The 22,047-nt window shown below is 37.0% G+C and overlaps 1 long non-coding RNA gene across 1 annotated transcript; it reads right to left on the bottom strand.

Annotated features, from left to right (window-relative positions):
* Positions 1–16,737: 16,737 nt before the first annotated feature.
* LOC128652134 (uncharacterized) lies at positions 16,738–17,317 on the bottom strand. The gene is made up of 2 exons (XR_008401278.1): positions 16,948–17,317; positions 16,738–16,853 (listed from the first exon to the last, which is right to left on the bottom strand). It is a non-coding gene; the product is annotated as an uncharacterized LOC128652134 (long non-coding RNA).
* Between the last annotated feature and the right edge of the window lie 4,730 nt (positions 17,318–22,047).

The raw sequence follows: 22,047 nt of genomic DNA, 5'->3' as shown, positions 1-22,047 counted from the left end.
CACTTACGTAACAGTTCTGGCACAAATCCACAGACCCCTGGACACTCCCTGCAGGTTGGCTGAGGCCCAAAGCATCTGGCCAGTCTGCTTTAGCCTCACCCAAGGTTATCAGGGGCATACCAAGGTACTTTCCCTCACGTGTTCCTAAGCTCAATGCTGTCATCTTTCATATTTCCTGCTTAACATTATACATCTGATCACGTGCTCTTATGCAGTTACTTCTGTCAAATACATCAACAATAGTTTTAACAATCTTTTCATAGATATAATTAATAATAGCTAAACCACCATAATGGCTTTATTACTTAGCCTACTGCAATTAATAATAATAATTAATCTTTTAATATATAGCTAGCGTTAACCCCTCGACTAATGTGTTATCAAGATGTTCTTTTAGTGTCAATGAGTGGCCCCTGCCAAAGTTACACCCTCGTTCTATCTGGGTTTTGACTTCTTATAATTAGTATCCATCGGCTGTTTACCACTGTAGCATGACTCAGTGAAATACAGTGTCATCTACTTGAAATTAATAATGCCTTTAACTCTGTTAAAGGCACACTCTCTTAAAGGCAAAGCCACACAAGTTAAAGCATGAGTGTCACATGAGCAATTACCTCAACCACTTTCCTTACAATTGTCTTCTTTGTGGAAGAATACAGTAGTTTGTTCCCTTTCTTTAGTAAGGGATGTGTTGTCTGGAGACCGACTGCTGGGCGACGGTGTCTCTTGGAGGCTGTTGACTCAGTCAAGTCTAGTTCCTGCGGTCTCTAGCAAGGCTGTAGACTATTTGCGGGTCAGTGTCCTTGGGCTTTTTTCTTTCAAAGCTGTCTCGGACGAAGTGGGATTTGGTTGGGTAGGGGTTTTCAGGCCTAGTGCCCTCAGAATGAGCTGCCTCTTGTACCCTCCCATTTTTGCATTCAGTGTCCTCTATAGCTTGGGTATTGTTTTCCCAAAAGTAATGAATGCAGCTGTGGACTCTTTCCATTTATGAAGAAAAGCTTAAATTATGCTTACCTGATCATTTTCTTTTCTTCAGATGGAAAGAGTCCACAGCTCCCCGTCTGTATTTTTTCTGTGGGGCGTCTGTTATTTTTGTCTGGCACCTGTTTTTTATTTTTTTTATTTTGTCTGGCATCTTTTCACCCTGATATTTCTTCTACTGTTCGTTGTTCCTCGGCAGAATGACTGGGGGGCGAGGGAAGTGGGAGGAGTATTTAAGCCTTTGGCTGGAGTGTCTTTGCCTCCTCCTGGTGGCCAGGTTCTGAATTTCCCAAAAGTAAAGAATGCAGCTGTGGACTTTTTCCATCTGAAGAAAAGAAAATTATTAGGTAAGCATTTTTTAAGTTTTTTCATTACGCAAAGTTTTTCAAAGCCTGTTACTGGCCTGAGTAAAGATTCATTATATTTGTAGGTTGTAACAAAATGATTTATTTGTCAGACAATTTAATGGTATTTCTGGGTTTTCTGTATTTATGTCAGCGAGGCTTCTTAATTTATGATTTTGTGTCAGGTAGTGTATTGTACCCTTTTCAATTTGCTGACGTCCTTGCGTATATACTTTTGGTTTGTTCAGTGGTAAGGACTTGTTGTCTATATATGGTACAATTGAAAATTAATATTGGCACAGTGTCATGTTAGATTAGGAGTCTAAGAGGTATAAACCTTGGTGCTATCCCCAAATGCAAAGTTTCAATTTGGGGGAAAGGGGGGATGGACCAAAAAGTGGGAATTTATAGCACTCGCGACTTCAAATTGGATATCTTACTGTTTAGAAACAGTTAATAGGTTGTGTATGTTTAGGTATAAAATCATTAGACTTTAATTAATATGCATTAAAAGTGATAAATATCACCTATCTCCTGCTAAAGATATATCAACAAAGATAGATTTAAGATAAACCAATAATAACTAGAACGCTCACATAGATGTAGAGAAGTTCTGGGGTAAAAGCCTCCGTAACCGGATACACGGCTTCAGGTGACAGACGCACCCCCCAGCACTTCTAATGTACTATAACCGATGCGAGCAAAACTAAGATTAAAACCAAAGTGAGTAACTGCACAAATGCATTTCGGCCTAAGAACCGGCCTTTGTCAATGTGTCTTAGTTAATAATATCAAGCCGAGTGTCAGAAACGGCTGCTTTAAAAAGCCTATCCCCTTTATTGTATTGACCAATCCGTGGCGTTTGTCAGCCACATCCCTAGCATCAACCAATTGCCTCAGCGGTGTGTTACCGCTCCCCCTTTCCTTACGTAGCTGGTTCTCATTGAGACGCCCATTTGAGTGTCGCCTCCTATCCGGTATACGCCCATTAGAGTGAAGCTACCTGTCCGTTTGTAATATGCCGATATATCCTTACATGAATTTACACTGCTGCAATCCGCTATGAAGTGGCACCAACTCAAACACTTATGTCAGTTACAGTCTTCGTTACTTAACCGTCCATACAATATGCATTCAAATCACATATTATGGTGATAAGTCCGCTTTTGGATGTTCTTCATCCTTTCATAGCCTCTACTGAGATTGTTTATAATAGTGCAGTATGATTCATTATTTGTAGGTTACGGCATTTGTGTGTAGTTATGTCTTGCTGCGAAACGAGGGGCAATTTTTAGCAGATGATAAGGTGTCATTCTTAATCACTGCGGTAATTCTTCAATGAGACTGATTCACAATATATAAGGGGACGATAGAGGGAGAGTATAATCTTAATGATGTGCACTCACAGAATACATAATTATATATAAAAAACTTTCTAATTTTCCTATATTCAATTCAATCCCAATTCAAAACTATATATTGCCTGGGACTGAAACTAGGACAGATTAGTGAGAGCCATTCTATATATTATGTGGGTCCTTTCAAGTGTGTCAGATCCAGAGGATGATGACTAGGTTAAAGTCATAAAACGGCTCTCTCCAGAATAAGATGGACATAAAGTGTAACCCTATTCTGGGTGCACATCAGTTCAGGGGTATACTTGTATTTTATCAATAAACCACGTATGTTAATACACTAAAGCAATTCACCCCAGAATATAAACTAGGGTGTACATAGTAAAGTATATTATAATATTTACATTTCTGGTGTATTGTATTACAGGTCATAAGTATACCCAACAATTATTATACTCATTCATGCCAAATGGCATTACTGAATTTAATCTAAATATCCATTGGGCTTCCCTCTTTAGTAGTGCATCCTCGGTGTTACCACCTCTGATGCCAGGTTTGATAAATTCCAAACCCCAGCATTTAAAGCTCTGAGTTTTACCATTATGTTTATCAAGAAAATGTCGAGCAACACTTGTAATCTTTTTCCCCTTCTCCACATCTCAAGCGGCTAGTCTGATGTTGCTTAGATGTTCAGTCATTCTGGTACCTAGGCCTCTTGTGGTCATACCAACATACATCATGTCACAGTCACATGACAAACAGTAGATTACATTCATACTCTTACAGTTAATATGGCTCCTGATATACCACCTTTTATTGAATCGATCCACCACAAATTTTTTCTTTTGCATATGATTGCATATGTTACAGTGTCCGCATGCTATAGACCCTTGAAATATTGTTTTTTTTTTAGCATTGTGATTGAAATTACTTGTGGTCAGGCGATCTCTTAGATTGTAAGCCCTTCTATAGGTAAATAAGGGTTGATCAGGAATTATACTCTGTAGTACATCATCACTTTTAAGTATGTGCCAATGTTTACGTACTATATTGGTGACTCTTTCACTAAGGCCAGTATATGTAGATATAAACCTTAATTGGTCAGATGATTGAACCTTTTTAGGCCTAAGAAGTTTCATTCTATCTTTATTCAGTGCTCTATTATATGCCTTTGCCAATGCCTTTTTAGTGTATCCTCTCTGTAGCAATCTTAACTTTAGTTCATCTGCCGCTTGTTTAAAAGATTCTGTATTTGTACAGTTTCGGCGGATTCTCAAGTATTCACCATATGGTAAGCTACGTATTGTGTTTGGATGAAGAAAGCTATCCACTCTCAGTATGTTATTTGTTGATGTTGGCTTTCTATATGAAGTAGTTACCAAATGGTCATCCACAATATTGATGGTAAGGTCCAAGAATTAAGCTTATCTTGAGTCATGGTGAGATACAGGCCTAGAGGATTCTGGTTCAATACAGATATGAATTCCAGTAATAAATCACTAGAGCCTTCCCATACAAACAAGATATCATCTATATACCTGGACCAGTGGGAGATAGATGTAAATCTAGTCATTGAATCATGAAACACTATGGTTTCCTCCCACCAGCCCAGGTATATATTGGCATACGTGGGGGCGCACGAAGTCCCTATGGCCGTGCCACATGTTTGTAAATAAAATCATTCGTCGAGGCAAAAATAATTATGTCTAAGTACGAATTCCAATAATTCAATAAGAAATTCCTTGTTCTCACTGGATATAGAGTTATCTTGTGATAGATAATGCGAGACAGCTTTACACCCCCATACCGTATCAATACTAGTGTAGAGGGACTCTACATCACAAGTCACCAGGATAGAATTAGAAGTTATTGGGATATTATCAATTTTATTAAGTACATGCATCGTATCTCTTGTATACGAAGGTAGCGTTTCCACTATGTGTCTCAATCTGGCATCAATATATTTGCTGGCTTTTTCCGTTAGTGAGCCTATGCCCGATACGATCGGCCGTCCCGGAGAACAGACCAAACTTTTGTGAATCTTGGGCAATAGGTACAGGGTAGCAGTGACGTGCAGTGAGGTCAGAGGCAGGTGAGGCACTGGCAGTGATATGCACAAAAATCACACATATATATATATATATCTAAATTACTGGCACCAACAAGTATTTTGCACCTGAAAAGAGTTAGTTATGTTAACCTACAGCACAGGGGTCATCAATTGTGGCCCTTCAGAGGTTTTGGAACTACATTTTCCATGATGCTCAGCCAGCTAAAATGGTGGCTGAGCATTATGGGAAATAGCACATAACACAAGTACTGGACAAACACAGACAGATCCACACACACACACAGACAGACACACACACAGAGACAGACAGAAACAAGTACTGGACAAACACAGACAGATCCACACACACACACACAGACAGAGCCCCACGCACACACACAGGCACCCCAAACAGACACACACACACAATCACACACACATAGACAAACCCACACAGACAGAAACATACAGGGACAGACCCATACACACAGACCCCCCCTAAACACACACACAGTCACACAAACACACACAGACCCAGTCACACAGACAGACAGTCACACACACTTTCTGTACATATCAAGTGTTGTGTTCTGCCCCATGCAGGGATAGAGAAAGGATGGTAGTTTTAAAAAACAATAAACACAGGAATAATTCAATATATAGTAAAAGATGAAGCCCTACTAGTACCACTGAGCACTCTTCACTAAGTTCACTTGACCCCCCGAGTCGTCGATTACCGTCCCCTTTTAATAAACTTAAATTACCTTAAATCATCCATCAATTAAAGAATACACAGACACTTGTTGCTTGGTAAAAATACTGGCCACAGCCTGTTTATTAAATAACAAATTTAAAACACCAAATGAATAACTCTTTGAGTTATATAAAAAATCCATTAACTCTGAAGATGCTAGCTCCCAAACTTAATTCATTAATCTTCCTTTCTTGTTGACCAGGTCGTGTATAAATTCACCTGGACTTAAATAAGTCCGTTATTGCTTTAAAACCACCAAGCTCCAAGGAACCCCGTGTCCAAGAAGCTACTTAACCTGCTCTCCCACCCCATGGGGAGATTAACCCATTCACTTATGGCCATAGTCCAATTGCAGAAGTGAGGGAACTAGCACCCGCCAAAGACTGGACTGACTGCCAGGCAGACCAGCCCGCCACCCCTCACGCCAAAGATACCCAAAATCTCTTGGAGCCCCAAGAGAAACTACCTTAAACCTAAAACATTAAGGTGTACACCAATCTGCCAATAAAATTCACCAGTACTTGCATCCTCCAATCACTGATGCAAAACTACACATTATACTCCACGCATAAGGCTGCAGCCAGCTTGTTCCCCTCCTTCCTCTTGTGAATTTTTTATAATGGAGCCATGCCACCCTCCAACCAATCTCATAACCACGGCAGACCATACTACCGTTAAACCCTGGACAAGCCCACAAAACCTCTCCAAGCCTCCTTAATCTTATTCAACAGGCTGAGGCAAGAAAACCCAAACATTACCTCGGCCCGGACCACTAGTACCCCCAAGACCGGAACAGTTCAGCATAATACACCACTAGCTGCAACATGGAAGCCAATCTGGGGGCCCCGTACTCCAAACCATCCAATATCATTGTCAAATTGAACACCCAAATTTCAGACACCCCCAACACATATGACTTGAAGAACCTCAACCTACCCGCACCTTTAATAAAGCCATCAAACCCCTACAGCAGCTTCAGAGGCTGCCCAAATCCTCCAGGTAAATGGACACTTGTAATACCGTGAAAATCACCTCCCTATAACCCAGCCCCACAAGGGGCCATAGATTACGACAGACCACCCACAGGAGTACCATCCTCCACAACCCTTAAGCAAAATCACAACACATGCATTGCGCCATCTCTAATGCCCTTAACTGAAATCAATCCTTCCCATTCCACTCAACTTTTGCACAGGCAGACCACGTGTCCGCGCTATGGCAGACCTCACCAAGTGGGCTGGTCATCCGTACCAAGATACCCCTTCCACACCGGAATGCTCTCCCCACTCTGTTTACCCATGGCGCGAAATCTCAGGAGCGATGCCATTGAAAAAACACTTAAGGCATTTGGCCAGTGAATTATGAATTGCAGAAATGTGCATTGCTCCCACCAACGCATGGAAACATGCATTGCAACCCAATTGCCCTCAACAATTCCATGACCATGGGATTAGGGGTGGGAGGGGGCAGATAATATGCCAACTACTGACACCCCTCCATGTGGTCAGTGTGGACAACCCCGACCCGTTTCCAAATGAATCTGCCCACACAAACATGGCCACCAGCACTGTAATAGCTCAAGAAACTAAGGCATTACCAATTCCACCTCCTTCCGTTTTTGCTGGTCAGTGAGGCGCACACTAAGAAACCGCACCAACACCTACCCTTCCAGCCGGTCAGTCCCCCCACACCTACCAAGAAATCTGGGCACATGAATCATTGCAGACCCGCTAAAATAAAGATAAAAATACCCAAACAAGGTCACTGTTTGGCACCCTTAGAGACTAATAAAATAATGAGGCTGCTTCACCTCGGCCGCTGCCAATGCCAAAACTGCAAATTCTCCCGCCATAGATCATGCTGCAGGAAATTTTTCCCCTGTAAAATCCTGAGCGTGACTCTAGCAGACTCCCTGGAGGACCTTATCCCCTTCTGCAAGACCACCTTTAATCCCAATGCTCTGCACTCCATTCCCACAGACACAATAGTAACATTAAGAAAATAATCACTGACGACAGGTCTTCCGACTTATAAATGCTAGGAACCCCCACCATCCACAGCCATTCTAGCAAATTATCCCCGATGCATAAACAGGCAAGGGTATTGGCCGGCCAGGCAAACAAAAACCGTACATAATAAAAGTATTAAATTTGCTCCTTTAGGGCTTATTTATGTACATGAACCAGCTGATTCCATGTTTTAAAGGCACAACCTAACAAAATGGGTTGAGCTTGTAGGTATAATCAGAACCCATTACTTTATCACATTGTGTACATATACATGCTTCTTTATCTTATAACTGCCCATAAACAAATTACCAACACTAGTAAAGAACAATGTGAAATTAACATTTTATCACCATATCCCTTCCATATCCCACTGGAAGAGCAATGTCCACTACAAGCTATGTTAACACAGCTTGTCCTTGATGCCAAAACTTTAAAGATGGGTGGGGATACCACAGGGAAAATACCCCTTTACATCCGCCTATATAAGGATAATGGAAATACTTGTAACACATTGAGTAAACTGTCCCTTCAAGACAAAAAGTATGGAAAATACCACCAATAGGATCAGACACAGACCCGGAAATCTCCCAAACAGAGAGAATTCAATACAACAATCAAATTAGCAATCTCAAAAACAGCAAAATCATACAGTTGCAATGCAAGATATGAGGACCCCCCCAAAGAGGGGGATATAAAATAACCACACACATATATACATATATATATATATATATATATATACACACACACACATAAATATATCCAATTTAATATTATCGACATCACCAAGAATATGCAAAGCACCAACAGAGTTTTGCAGCACTATAAACCTAGGCCGTATACAAGGTAACATTTATAGATATCCAAAGGGTTAGATGGCCCGCCCAAAGTTTCACCACTGCAGTATGCTCTGAGGAAGGCGATCTACAGACCGCTGGGCTCATATGATATAACCGTACCCTATCAGGGTCACTGTGACTCCCATTATTAACCCTATTAGGGCCACTAAATACTACACAACATAAGGGATGGTGCTACCAACAGCACTGTGACTCCCATTATTAACCCTATTAGGGTCACTAAATACTACACAACATAAGGAATGGTGCTGCCAACAGCGCTGTGACTCCCATTATTAACCCTATTAGGGCCACTAAATACTACACAACATAAGGGATGGTGCTACCAACAGCGCTGTGACTCCCATTATTAACCCTATTAGGGCCACTAAATACTACACAACATAAGGGATGGTGCTACCAACAGCACTGTGACTCCCATTATTAACCCTATTAGGGTCACTAAATACTACACAACATAAGGAATGGTGCTGCCAACAGCGCTGTGACTCCCTTATTAACCCTATCAGGGTCACTAAATACTACACAACATAAGGGATGGTGCTGCCAACAGCGCTGTGACTCCCATTATTAACCCTATTAGGGTCACTAAATACTACCCAACATAAGGAATGGTGCTGCCAAAAGCGCTGTGACTCCCATTGTTATGAAAGAGATAGTAACAATTGCACACCAATACTCAGTATAGATAAAAGAATATCCTCCATATGACATGAATCCTTCAGATGAATAAAATTAGAGAACCTTAGAGAAGGATAATTTTCCAACAAGACATGATTGCATGGCCCACATATCCAATGTACATATTAGATACTATAAATTCTAGAAATATATTTATATGACATCATATACACATGATTATATTCCCCATAGGCAACAAACATGAAAAGACTTAAAGGGACAGACTACAACGAAATTTTCGGTATTCCAAAAACTAGATAATCCCTTACTTGTTCCCCCTGTTTGCAGAACCAACACAGTTATATTAACATGTTTCCTCTGATTACCTTCTATCCAAGCCTCTACAGTCTGCACCCTTATCATAGTGCCTTGCCAGACATGCATTTTAGCCAATCAGTGCAGACTCCTAAATAACTCCACGGGAGTGATCACAATGTTATTTATATGACCACATGCACTAGCGCTGTCTAACTGCGAAAAAACTTACAACATGCTCTGAGCTAAGAGGCGGTTACCAACAGTTCAGAAATCATTTACCGCTGTGTTCATAGGATATAAAAGTACCCTATTAGGTCCCTATATTCTATATAACAGAAGGGATGATGCCGTCAACAGCGCTGTGACTCTTTGTAATGTAAGAGATTGTAATATTTGCACTCCCATATTACAGTACAGATTAAATAATACCTCCATATAATGATATAAAAAACCCTTAGATGAATAAAGTGGCAAACAGAGAAGGATAATTTTCCAACCAGAAATAATTGTATAAACCACATAAATAACGTATACTTTACATACTATAAATTATATAAATATTTTTATGACATCAAATACCCATATAATATATGCCTCCTAGGCAACAAAACATGAAAACTACTTAAATGAACCAGATGCAAATTATAGTTAATTGCCACTAGATGGCAGACAAAGCAAAAGACTCCTAGGAAACAAAAGCAAAATGTTCTAAGCTTTGCCGGCAGAGAGTGTAAACCAGTACTCCATGAGGGTTAGTACAAAATGTGCCAAATTAATACATATTATATGTATATCCCCTATGGGACCAAACTTGTCACGAGGAGATAAAACAAAAAACTCCCTCTGAAAAGAGAAAAGCTTAGCCCAACCCCAACCTGTAGTGTCATGTCCGTTGGTCCACAAAACAATAATACATTTTATACCACTGCCAGACCGACTCAGCAAAATATTATGCAAAAGACATTTAACACTGAAAGCCAATACACTAGGAGAAATAGTAGTAACCAAGCTATAACATAAAATATAAAACTATGTATATCATATAAGGGACCAAACTTTTCCATGAGGATAGGAAAAACAAAATCCCTGCAACGATATAATAAATCTATACCCTCACCTGACTGACTGCAAAATATTAGGTCCTTGATCTAGAAAAACAATATTGTGGCAAAAAGATGAGCGGCGGGAAAGTTAACCCCGCGATCACCATATACCACATAGGGCCTCCCCTCATAAACCTAGAACTCTATCAAGGTACAGTTGAAAGATCCCCTTCACATTCATGCAAAATAGCACAGTACTATGCCCCAGTGCAAAGACAATCCCCCCACTATGCATACACACAAACATAAGTATAGGAGCACGATCAACATAAAAGGTACAATATAAGGGACTTTACAACACGGATTGTACCAAACTCCACAATTGCTGAATGGGTCATTCATGTCTCAGCCCCAAAATTAACCATGCCCGGAATGCCTAACCACGTGGGGACCCAGTGAAAACAGAAACCTATATGAGACGGCACACTAAAAAACCCCTTACCGCCCGCAGTCAGCTTACTCAAGTCCCTCAACACAGCCAAGACAAACGCTGCAGATCCTCAGACAGACCGATACAAAATAATAGTTCCTAAAACATAAGTTTGAAAACAGGAACTATCCGCTACTAGTCTCCTCGACTCGCAATTAAAATAAGGGGGGGGGGCAACAATAAACCCTTTGGGCTCTATTTATCATTCATTTTAGAATTACGACTTTCAATTCTCCTATGAACTCGCCGCATCTCGCCCTTGCAAAGGCGCACATGTGCGCCAATATTTATCATTAAACCAGTAGTATTTTATCGCTGATTTCCATTGTCGAGATGCGGCGGATTATTGATAAATCTCGCCACAATTTTGTAAAATGCGCCTTATTTATCATTAAAACAGCTTTCAATGTCGATTATTTCGAGCCAATAATGTTAATATCATTTTTTTTAAATTTTTTTTTATCCTTTGTTTTTTAATAATTATAATACTTTTCTAAATGTTTTAATCCATTTGATTATTATTATTTTTTTTTTATAATTTTTAAATCCATTTTAATATAATCTGTATTGTATTACATCAATTTTACTTCCTCAATTGTAAAATATAGATGTTTTAAATATTTAAATATATATATATATATATATATATATATATATATATATATATATATATATATATATATATATATATATATATATATATATATAAATGTATATTTTTTTAGTTCATAGCTGACATGATCCAAGCCCCCTTGGCATGACCCACATGACTATTTCGAAAGTGTTTCTATGAACAGTAAACTATTGCCATTCTACCTTTATTAATATTAATACAATTTCACATTTCTTTTCTGGTGAAATGTCTTTTTTGTAAATAATCTTATTTTAAACTAAACATACTTCCATCATATGCAAATTTCATGGCTGTCTCTTATCACAGGCTTTTGAAATATCTTTTCAAAAGAGTTTGAAATTACACGTTGGCCATATAGATAACACTCTGTTCAGGCACTGGGGTTACTACACAATGCTAATGCAAGAGAATAGATAATAATCAGTGATAGTCATTTCATCAGTGAGCTGGAAGAAGTCCAAGGTAACCACAGATAAAAAAAAAGTGTATTAATATAAATGAGTTGTTAATGCTAAACATTAAACTCACAAATAAAGTGAATATCAATCTTTTGCAAACAATAAAAAAAAAGATTGTAGACTGTCCCTTATTCAATCTCATACATTGTTATATTGATTTCAGTGTTATGTTTCTAATAATTTATAAGGACACCAATACACGGTTAAACATAAATATTTATTTTTTATCACAAAAATAAAAATAAATTTTGGTCACATTATGATAAATCAAATTGTATTGTTACATTTTTTCTATTTTAAGGCGCATGTCATGCAAACTTGAATAGTTTTCTTTCAGTCCTTTTTCAGCTTTCTTTAATATCTGCAATAGCTGTTTCTTGTTAATCAATATGTTTTGATCTTCAGGTACTGTATAAAACAAAGACTACGGTTATTCTTATGTATTTTTAAATCCATATATAAACACATGTCTGATATACTCACCCCAGTCATAATTAATGGTATCAGAGGAATCATTTGAACTATTTTCATCATGCACCTGTCTGTCCACCTCTTCTGCTTGCATCACTGTATAAAATGAAATTTTAGATTTTACTCCACTTGTATATATTAAAAATAATTCATTATCTTTTTTTTCTCTCTCTCTCTCTCTCTCTCTCTCTCTCTCTCTCTCTCTCTCTCTCTCTCTCTCTCTCTCTCTCTCTCTCTCTCTCTCTCTCTCTCTATATATATATATATATATATATATATATATATATATATATATATATATATATATATATTCGGTAGTACAATATTCTGTTATCACTAGAATTTTTATAATATATTATTACTTACTATCTTCTAAATCGTCTTCCTGCACAAGCACTTGTTCTATTTCAGAATCTTGTACCACTTCTTCTCTCTCATCATTATTTGCCTCTCCATCTTGACGGTAATTTTCAACCTGAATTTCTGCTTCATCTATGTATAACAAAACAATGGTTAACATTTCAACTAAAAAAAATTTTCTATTATAAATGCAATAAAAAGTAATACAATTAATTTAACCTTCCAAATTCGGATTCTGAATTTCTTCTTCCTCATTTGACTCATTTTCAATAATAGGCCTTGCCCTACGTTGTTGCCTTCTTATTACTTAAACACAAAAAAATGTTCATTTTATTGCCAACATTGTATGGATCTATAAATATATAAATTATTACAATTTATAAATACCTGGAATATCATTTCCCTCCCTGTCCATAAACACCCTTGGCAAGGGTTCAGATTCTCCACCAGAACTTGAGGAATTCTCATCAATTGGACAGAGATATCTTGGTGCTCTACGGTTTTTAACTATTTAAAAATGTAAACAAATTAGTTGCACTTTTATGTAAAATCATATGTAATCTACTATTTAATAGAAAAGAAAAATTATTAATTTGTACATATCTTTTTGAAAAAGACAATATTTCAAATGTTAGAAATAGATTAGATAATCTTTCTAAAATTTTATTTTATTTTATCTAATCGCCTTAATACTAGGATGGGCACAACATACTTTCACACATTCTTTTTTTTTACAAACATCAAAACAAAGTTGCCTTATAATTCTCTATAAATAGATAAAAGAAAGAATCAGACATATTATAAAAACCGTGTCATTCTTCAAGGGAGACAGTGTCTACTGTTGAATCCAAAGATTTACATCACTATCTCTTTTTAAACTTGTAAAGTAGAGAACCCAAACAATGTAAGTTAATTAACTTTAGAAACAACACTCAAGATAACTGTGAAAGTAAAATTCTATTAAAATGTGTTAGCCAATCACAATAGACAAATGTACAGCCATAAATCACCAGACTCTGAGCATATCTAGAATTTCTTTTCTCTAAGTGATTTCTAGAGATACAATAAAATTATATAACACAATTAAATTTGATAGTTTTATAAAATAAATGTGTTTTCCAATGCACATGTTATGAAATTGATAAAAATATAAATGTTATAAATACATTTCTGACGAACATACATTTTAAAAATTAAATCTGGATTATGTCAAAATCTTACATTTACGCAGGTAACACCGGATAAGTGTCCTCAATTTTGATTGTCTCCTGTACAAATCATTGTAGCGTTTTAGGCATTGCTTTCTCGTCCTCCTCTGTCCAGATATACGCCTCACTCTTCTTACCATTTCACAGAGAATATTATTTCTCCTATCCTGGTCCAAGGTGTAAATTCCCCTTCTTTTTTTTGGAAAATATTTTTCCATTGTATAGGAAATTATCAATAGTTCACCTATAGAGAATTTCCTAGATCTTGCCATCTTGCTGTGCTGATTTCTATTTCTAGGGTGTAGCCAAGTAACGGAACTAATTTCTATATAAAAATGCGCAATTACAAGTAATAAAATAATCCAATATTTTAAATCAATATTGATATAGATTTGTATTTCTATAAGTTTCAATTTATGTTTCAATATGTATTATAAACTTTTATTAACTTTTAGTTACATCCTAAGCTTTATAATCTTTATTGTATCAATTGTCTCTAATAGTTTCTAAGCAAACCTTAACTTTTTACCGTATTGCAACAAATGTATTTTTTTATGCAAGTATCCATCAAATATAACAATTGTTACTTTAACAGACTAAACTAACATGTAATAAGAATTTATATAAATATTATTCAAATTACAATATTTACACATAACCAAACACATAACCGTTATTCATTTTATTTTTATTTATAAATACTAATGCGACATAGGGATCTTTCCAGAAAAATAAAGTTCACGCCCTTTTCTCGCAACCTTTATGCACAAATCCTTTAAATTAGCTTGTAACTTTAATTTAAGTTTAGTTACATTGTGGATACCATTTTGCGCACTTTAACTAATCATTTTTAAGATGGCATCATTGCAAGCAGGAAAGACAAAAAGTGGGAGAAGTGTGATGTTCACCCATCGTCAAAATTGTATTTTGGTGGAACAAGTGGTGGAACATTATGAGGAGATCATTGGCTACCAGGCAAGAACTGTTAACCCACAGAGAAAGCGGGCAATATGGAGCCAAATCAGCGCATCTGTGTCTTCAGAAGGTAGCTTTCCGAAGGATGTAAGGGCATGTCGTAAGAGGGTTAACGACATTAGAAAGAACATAAAAAAAAAGGTATGCCAAGCAAAACAATCGGCTAAAGCAACAGGTGGAGGACCAGGATACAGGGCGGAATTGACAGATTTCGAACAAATTCTCTATGCCAGGATGGGGGATGCAGTTGTGGTCGGCCTGGATGTTCCTGGAGACACAATGGACTTTAGAGGTAAAACGTTTTTTTTTTGTTTTTTTTTTTTTTTTTTTTTTTTTTTTGGGTGGTGTTCTTACATTTGTAGGTATATTGTGAATTGAATTTTTTTTATTTATATTTAAGAACAACATGAGGATGTCTGTGGGGAAGAGGAGGTAAATGCACAGGAGGACCAACCTTTTGTCCATGAAACCACGTCTCAGGAACCTCAAGCTTCAACTTCCCAAACAAATAGAGATCGAGAAGAAAGCGCATGTAAGCAATATAAAAAATAAATTATATGTGTACATCATATCGTTACTTTGTCAGAGGCTTTTCAAAAAAGTGCTGTTGAGATAGAAAGATGGATAACACAGGAGGGAAGAGAAATAGAAAGGAGGGGATAGAGATAGAAGGTGAGAGAGATTGAGATGTCAAAAGAGAGGTGTGGGTGATGGAGAGAAAAAGAAAATGGTAAATATAGAGAAAATAGAGACTTTGCAGAGTTTGGAGATCGAGATCGCAAAACATAGGGTTAGAAGGGGTGGGTGATGTATAAAGCTATGGGTGTGACTACTGTAATACCATAAATTGCCCTTTTGAACGGGCATAATTAAAAAGCCATATTAATCACAAATAAATAACCAAACAAAATATATATTCTTAACATAATTATATAAATATAATGAACCTTGTAACGGAATTTAATTTGTAATCAAGCAGACAATGTTTGTATGGGTATTGAAATTCTTCGATGTTTAAAATATTTTTAAATGAACGCATGTGTACATTGAAATCTCAAAAATTGAAAATATAGTTTGTTAACCCTTTTATTTCTCAACAGGTGTTAGAGCATTGCTTCAAACTATGCAAGATAGTTCAATTGCATTATATGATGGTATGTATGTAATTGGTAAATTTTAAAGGTTAGATATGGTTGTTTTTATTTTATTTAATTTGTTTTTTAATTTTATTTTTGTTTTTGAAGAAGAACAGGTCAAATTGACACTGCAACCACTAGTCGAGGACACCATCAATCAAGACGATGATGATGATGATGAGACACAAATACATGGTCACACACAGGAGGGACCAACACCACCTGATTTGAATACACCTGCTGCAAGTCCAATGGTCAACGAATCTGACATTGATGAAACAGCAGAAGAAGTCAGACAACCTACAATCACAGAGCGAACAAATGACATACAGGCACTGACAGATATGGCATCCTCATTTAGACAGGAACAAAGTGCTTTTTTTAAGGAACTCATTGAATTACAGAAACAAAGGAACAATATTCTGAAACGTGATTCAGAAATAAAAAGTGAATATTATAAAAAAAAATTAGAAATTATGAATAGGAGATCTCAGAATTGATACACAGAATCCAAAAAATTAAGTGTATATATTTTCTGGTTTTTATATTTTGTTGTGATTTACATTTATTTTCGCTTTGTTTGTTTTAAAGTTTGTATTATTAATATTTATATATAGTTTGTTTTGGTTATATTTTCATTACAGATATTTATCCCTTAATAAAAGAAACATTTTTGATAAATAAGCAAAAGTTTTATTTTTTCAAATGGGTGGAGTTAACTTCAATATCAAAGAATTGTGTACATTTATTATAAAATAATTAAAACTCTGGGTGATGACATGTATTCTGAAACAAAAAAAAAAAAAAAATATTAGAAATTCAAATACATAAAATTTAATAGAATAATACACAATTCTAAATAGTTTGCAATAATACTTACATGAAAAATATCTTTCAATAATTTCCAATCTATTTTGTACACCTGCCCTTGTAGTGTGTCTGCCTATAATTTCTTGAGGGATATAAGTGTCATCTGTGGGATCATTGGGACACTCCTCCTCTAAATTGCCTTGGGAAATTGCAATGTTGTGCAACATGCATGCAACTAGAATTATATCATTACATTTTTCAGGCGAATATTGAAGTGCTCCTCCAGACCTATCCAAAACTCTGAAACGCATTTTTAAAACCCCAAAAGTTCTTTCGATAGCACTTCTTGTGCTACGGTGGGATTCATTAAATTTAATTTCTCCTCTGGTATGTGGCATTGGGACAGGTGTCAACAGCCAAGTTCGGCACGGATAACCACTATCACCTATTTTTTCAAAAGAAAAATTGATTAGAGATTATAAATAATTTAAACATTAAAATTAATCATAATTCATATATTTATTTATGACATGTATAAAGTGCAAATCAGAAATAAACTTCCAAAAAATACAGAGAACTGATTGCATTATAATTAGATTATATGGAAATAAGTTCATATTTACCTAATAGCCAACCGTGTGGCATGTTGCCCTGTTCAAAAGCAGAAAATAGTGCAGATTGTTTTAGGATGTGGAAATCATGACATGATCCAGGAAACCCAGATCGAACAGCCCAAATTCTAAGGTTTGCATCACACACAGCCTGTATGTTTAGGGAATGAAAGCTTTTCCTGTTCCTATATTGCTCCTCCCTTAGGGATGGTGGTCTAAGAGCAATATGGGTGCAATCTATAGCACCAAGAACATTGGGCATACCGGCTACTTGGTAAAAGTTGGACTTCACTGTATGCCATTCATGCACATTCCTAGGAACATAAATAAATGTAGAAAGATGTTTTAGAATTGCTTTTAAAACAATTGTTAAATGGCGGCAAAATGAAGGCTGACTCATGCCCACAACATCACTGGATACAGCCTGAAAAGATCCGGTTGCCAAAAAATGTAAAACTGCGAGTAATTTCAAAAGTCCAGGTATTGCCCTTGTTCTTCTGGTTCGGGGATCAATGTCATTTTTAATCAGAGAATATAGATTCAAAATGCTTTCTCGGTTTATCCTGAATTTGCGCTTAATTTCACGATCGGATAATGCCTCAAGTCCACAACGGGGCAAAAACAATCGAGGAACTCTTTGCCGTCTCCGGAACATATTTCCATCATTTTCACGATTTTCATGGGACTGAGCAAGAGAAATAGCGGCCAAAATCAAAAAAAACTCCATCTTCTATGAATAAAATATGGGAGTAAATTGTAAGTTCTCCTACTTGGTTATGGAGTATTTTCACGGTCGGATTTATAGGAGAATTATAGGTTCTCCTTTGGCGCAAAATAATGATAAATATGATTTTCGGCGATTTGTTGGGAGTATTTCTAAAAATACGACTGAAATCCATTGTTTTTTGGCTGTATTTGGCGCACCTGTGCGCCTTGGCGAGAGCGAAAAACTGGTCGTATTTTTAGGTCGTATTACAGCTTATTTTGGGCGTAAAATGTGTTGATAAATAGGAGAATAAATCCGACAGAGTAATTATAGGCGCAAAAGTAGGAGAATTATGATGATAAATAGAGCCCTTAATATTTATATTTATATAAAAAAAAGTATTGTGTTTAATGCAATTTGTAAATACAAAATAAGGAATATGGCTGTTCATGCACGGTTGTCACCTGTGTGACACTTACTACATATGCAAATCCAGTACTCATAACTCCTGGAAATAGAAAAATATTTGGGGTTATAGAATAGAGTTGTGGTTATTTTTAGGGTTTGGGATAAAGGCCAAGAGAGGTTTTGCAATCCATAATCAGCAGCAATATTGCCAGCTACATTTCTGTGCTGACAATATTTCTGTGACCTGTGGCCATGCCATGGTGATATTTACACTGTAATATTTTTACATTTTCCCTCTATATTTCCAATAAGAACCAGAGCTACAAATCTGCAAATACATTCTATTCCCCCAGAAAGTACATGAATGACCCAGGCACAATGGGAAGACAAATCTTCTTTAACTGCATGCATTAGTAATGTGCTGTGTGTGTTGCAAACTGACATGTGGAAATGTAATATGAGATCTACACAATAGCTTTAACTAGCTGTGTAGGGAAGGCTCACAAAGGCAGGCAGAGTGCACTTAATTTACAAGGTGCCAGAGCTGCTGCATTCCATTGATAAGCAGTGTTCATTAAAATCCACAGGCATCAAAGAGGTTAACTAGTAATTGATAACAAAGAAAGTATTTTGTCTATATGATTTATAAGTAAGTGCATAATAAATTAGATACATTGATTACATGCAAGAGATGCACTTACCAGTGCAATGCAAAGACAATCTAAGAAATGTCAGAAATTAGAAAGCAGAGAGATTTGTTTCTGAATCCAGGATTTGTAAAAGAAAAAAAATCCCCACAACCAGAGATCAGAGGTTAGGGACAGTACAAAGATCTGTAATAACAACACAGAGCAAGAGAAATGTACCCCAGATTTAGCAGCAGTTATACTTTGCGATAGCAGAGTCAGACACAGAGGATCAGATGATGAAAACAGCAGTGCACTCCCTAAATACATGCAGCTTTCCAAGTAGAGATACAATGATTATTACGTGAGAAAGCACAGGTCAGAGTATCCTACATAGCACAGTAACAGGGCACATTCCTTACATAGCACTAAACAGCAGCAGGAGGATGACAACAGGCTCTTCCCTGAGAAGGGGTTGTAAATGCAGCTCTATCGAGGGAAAGATTAATAGCTTCCCACGTGTGACACTGTAATATAACAGCTCTGCCGTTTTCCCTCATTTCTCAAACACTACTATACTGTGCTTAGTGTGCTAAGGCTTTGTGTGTTTTAGAGCCCCTGGCCCCTTCTCATATTTTAATCATGTAGTATGTACCTCTCTGGTGATGTTCTCCAAACATGATTTGATGCGACAGCCTCAAAACAGTTTACACAGTCCTGAGAACAGAGAGGATGCTGGAGCTCCTGAGTCCTACTACTGCTCTCTCTTGCTGCTGTCTCAGTCAGTCACGTGACTCTTCCCTCACACAGTTCACTCACTGATTGGCTCCAAAACATAGAGGTGGCTCAGCGGCTGGAGAGCTGTCCGCCTCTAATGGGAGCATATGGGCCGGCGAAGAAGCACCACTGGGTGGCGCTGTTTTTCATTGTTTATTAATATCAGCCAACATAGCCATGTTGCGCAATGAAGGGGCAGCAGAAGCGACTCCCTGCCTCTCCTTCATTGCGCAACATGCCATGGAATGAATCATACAGTGTGCTGGCAAAGTACAGCTCAGCATTGGCTGGCGGGTGGGCGGACTTGTGGAGGGGGCGGTGCAGTGGTGTGTGTACATGTCATTACTACATCTATGCAATGCATCACTCAAAATTAGACCACATTATTTTAAATTTATTGTTTAAATAATTAAAAAGTTTTTCTTCTCATTTGACAGGGGAGGCTCTGCCTCCCCTGCCTCCTGTGACGGCACGTCACTGCAGGGTAGCTACCCTTGGTGATTTTACTTCAAGGAACTTAAACTCAGCACTGTCAATGATGCCAGAGGATAGGGCAGATGATATTAGCTTGTTATATTGTTTTAAGAAACACTCAGTTGGATTATTAAACAGATTTGCATAATTCTTTGTATTGCTTAATTGCCATTTTGCCTCCTCCAAATACATAGAGGTTGGCCATAGGACCACATTACCTCCTTTATCACTTAATTTAATTTCTGTGTCAGACCATTGGCTAAGTTCTTTAAGTGCAGAAACTTCCTCAGTAGTCAAATTATTGATTTCTAATTCTTGGTTTATTGGCAAACTAAGAATATCCTTGCATACCAGGTCAAGAAAGGTGGCTGTGTTGTGTGATATACTGCTACGTGGTACAAATCTAGATTTAGTTTTTAATATGTATCTCCAATTGGTGTTAATTTGAGTGGTAACATTAGTAAATTCATCTGAATCCCCCATTAGACTCAATAAGTCATTTATGGCGGACATATCCGCCTTATCCAGTGATTCACTGCTGGAATTGTTGGCAAAGTATTTTTTGAGCAACACTTTTCAGGTAAATAAATGGACATCTTTAATTATATCAAACTTGTCTGGTGTGGGTGTAGGTACAAAAGTTAAACCTCGTTTTAGGACTGAGATGTGTGAATCTTTTAACACTTTATCAGTTAAATTTATTACATTCAACTCTATTTGTTCACTTTGTTTTTCTTATTCATTGGTTTGGAGTTGAACTGTACCTGCTTTCTGGTCCTTGGCCCTTTTACCCTTGCCTCTACGAGTTCTACGTCTAAAGGGACAGGTTCAGTATCATTGTGGGGGGTTATTCTTCTGCGTAATATTGGTTTGGGTCTTATTTCCTCATCTGATACATCAACATCAGTGTCTCTATCTGATATTTCAGAGTCACTGCCTCCTTGTTTGTTGGTGTTCCACAAATATACCCTATTGTGTGCATAGTCACTCACATCTCTATCAATTTTTTTCTCTTTTTTGTCAGCTATATATTTCGCAAATCGTTCCACCTCCCCTTTAATTTTAGTATAAGATTTTTGGAAATCTTCTAATGTTTCATGTGGTTTGAGTTCCTCACTGATTGCATTGACTTTCTCATTGATTTCTTGTAACTTATCTTTTTCATGATCAACAAGATAACCAATTAATTTCAATGAGCAATCAGTGAGTGCTTCTTCCCATAACAGTTTACGTTCTGGTTTAAGATCCTGAAATGTAGGGAACATTTTAAGGCGAAGGCCTCTTGGAATAACCTTATTATCCACATAGAAATTAAACATGCCTATATTCCATTGTCGTTTGATCTGTTTCTTTATAATTTTTTTAAGTTCCTTTAGAGACTTAAACCATTCCACATTAGTTTCATATTCCTTAGTATTCTTATTTTTCAAATCAAGTGTTAATTTTTGTATGTCCTCAGACCATTTCAACATCTCAGCCCCCATATAGAAGGTTGCCATAATTGTTAATGATTATCAAAAGTTTATTATTGTATACCTAAACCTATAACACTAAAAGATCACGTGCAC

Source organism: Bombina bombina, chromosome 3 (genome assembly GCF_027579735.1).
Source record: "Bombina bombina isolate aBomBom1 chromosome 3, aBomBom1.pri, whole genome shotgun sequence".
NCBI classification, from domain to species: domain Eukaryota; kingdom Metazoa; phylum Chordata; class Amphibia; order Anura; family Bombinatoridae; genus Bombina; species Bombina bombina.
Note: the sequence above shows the minus strand (reverse complement) of the source record. Positions and strands in the feature narration are given on the sequence as shown.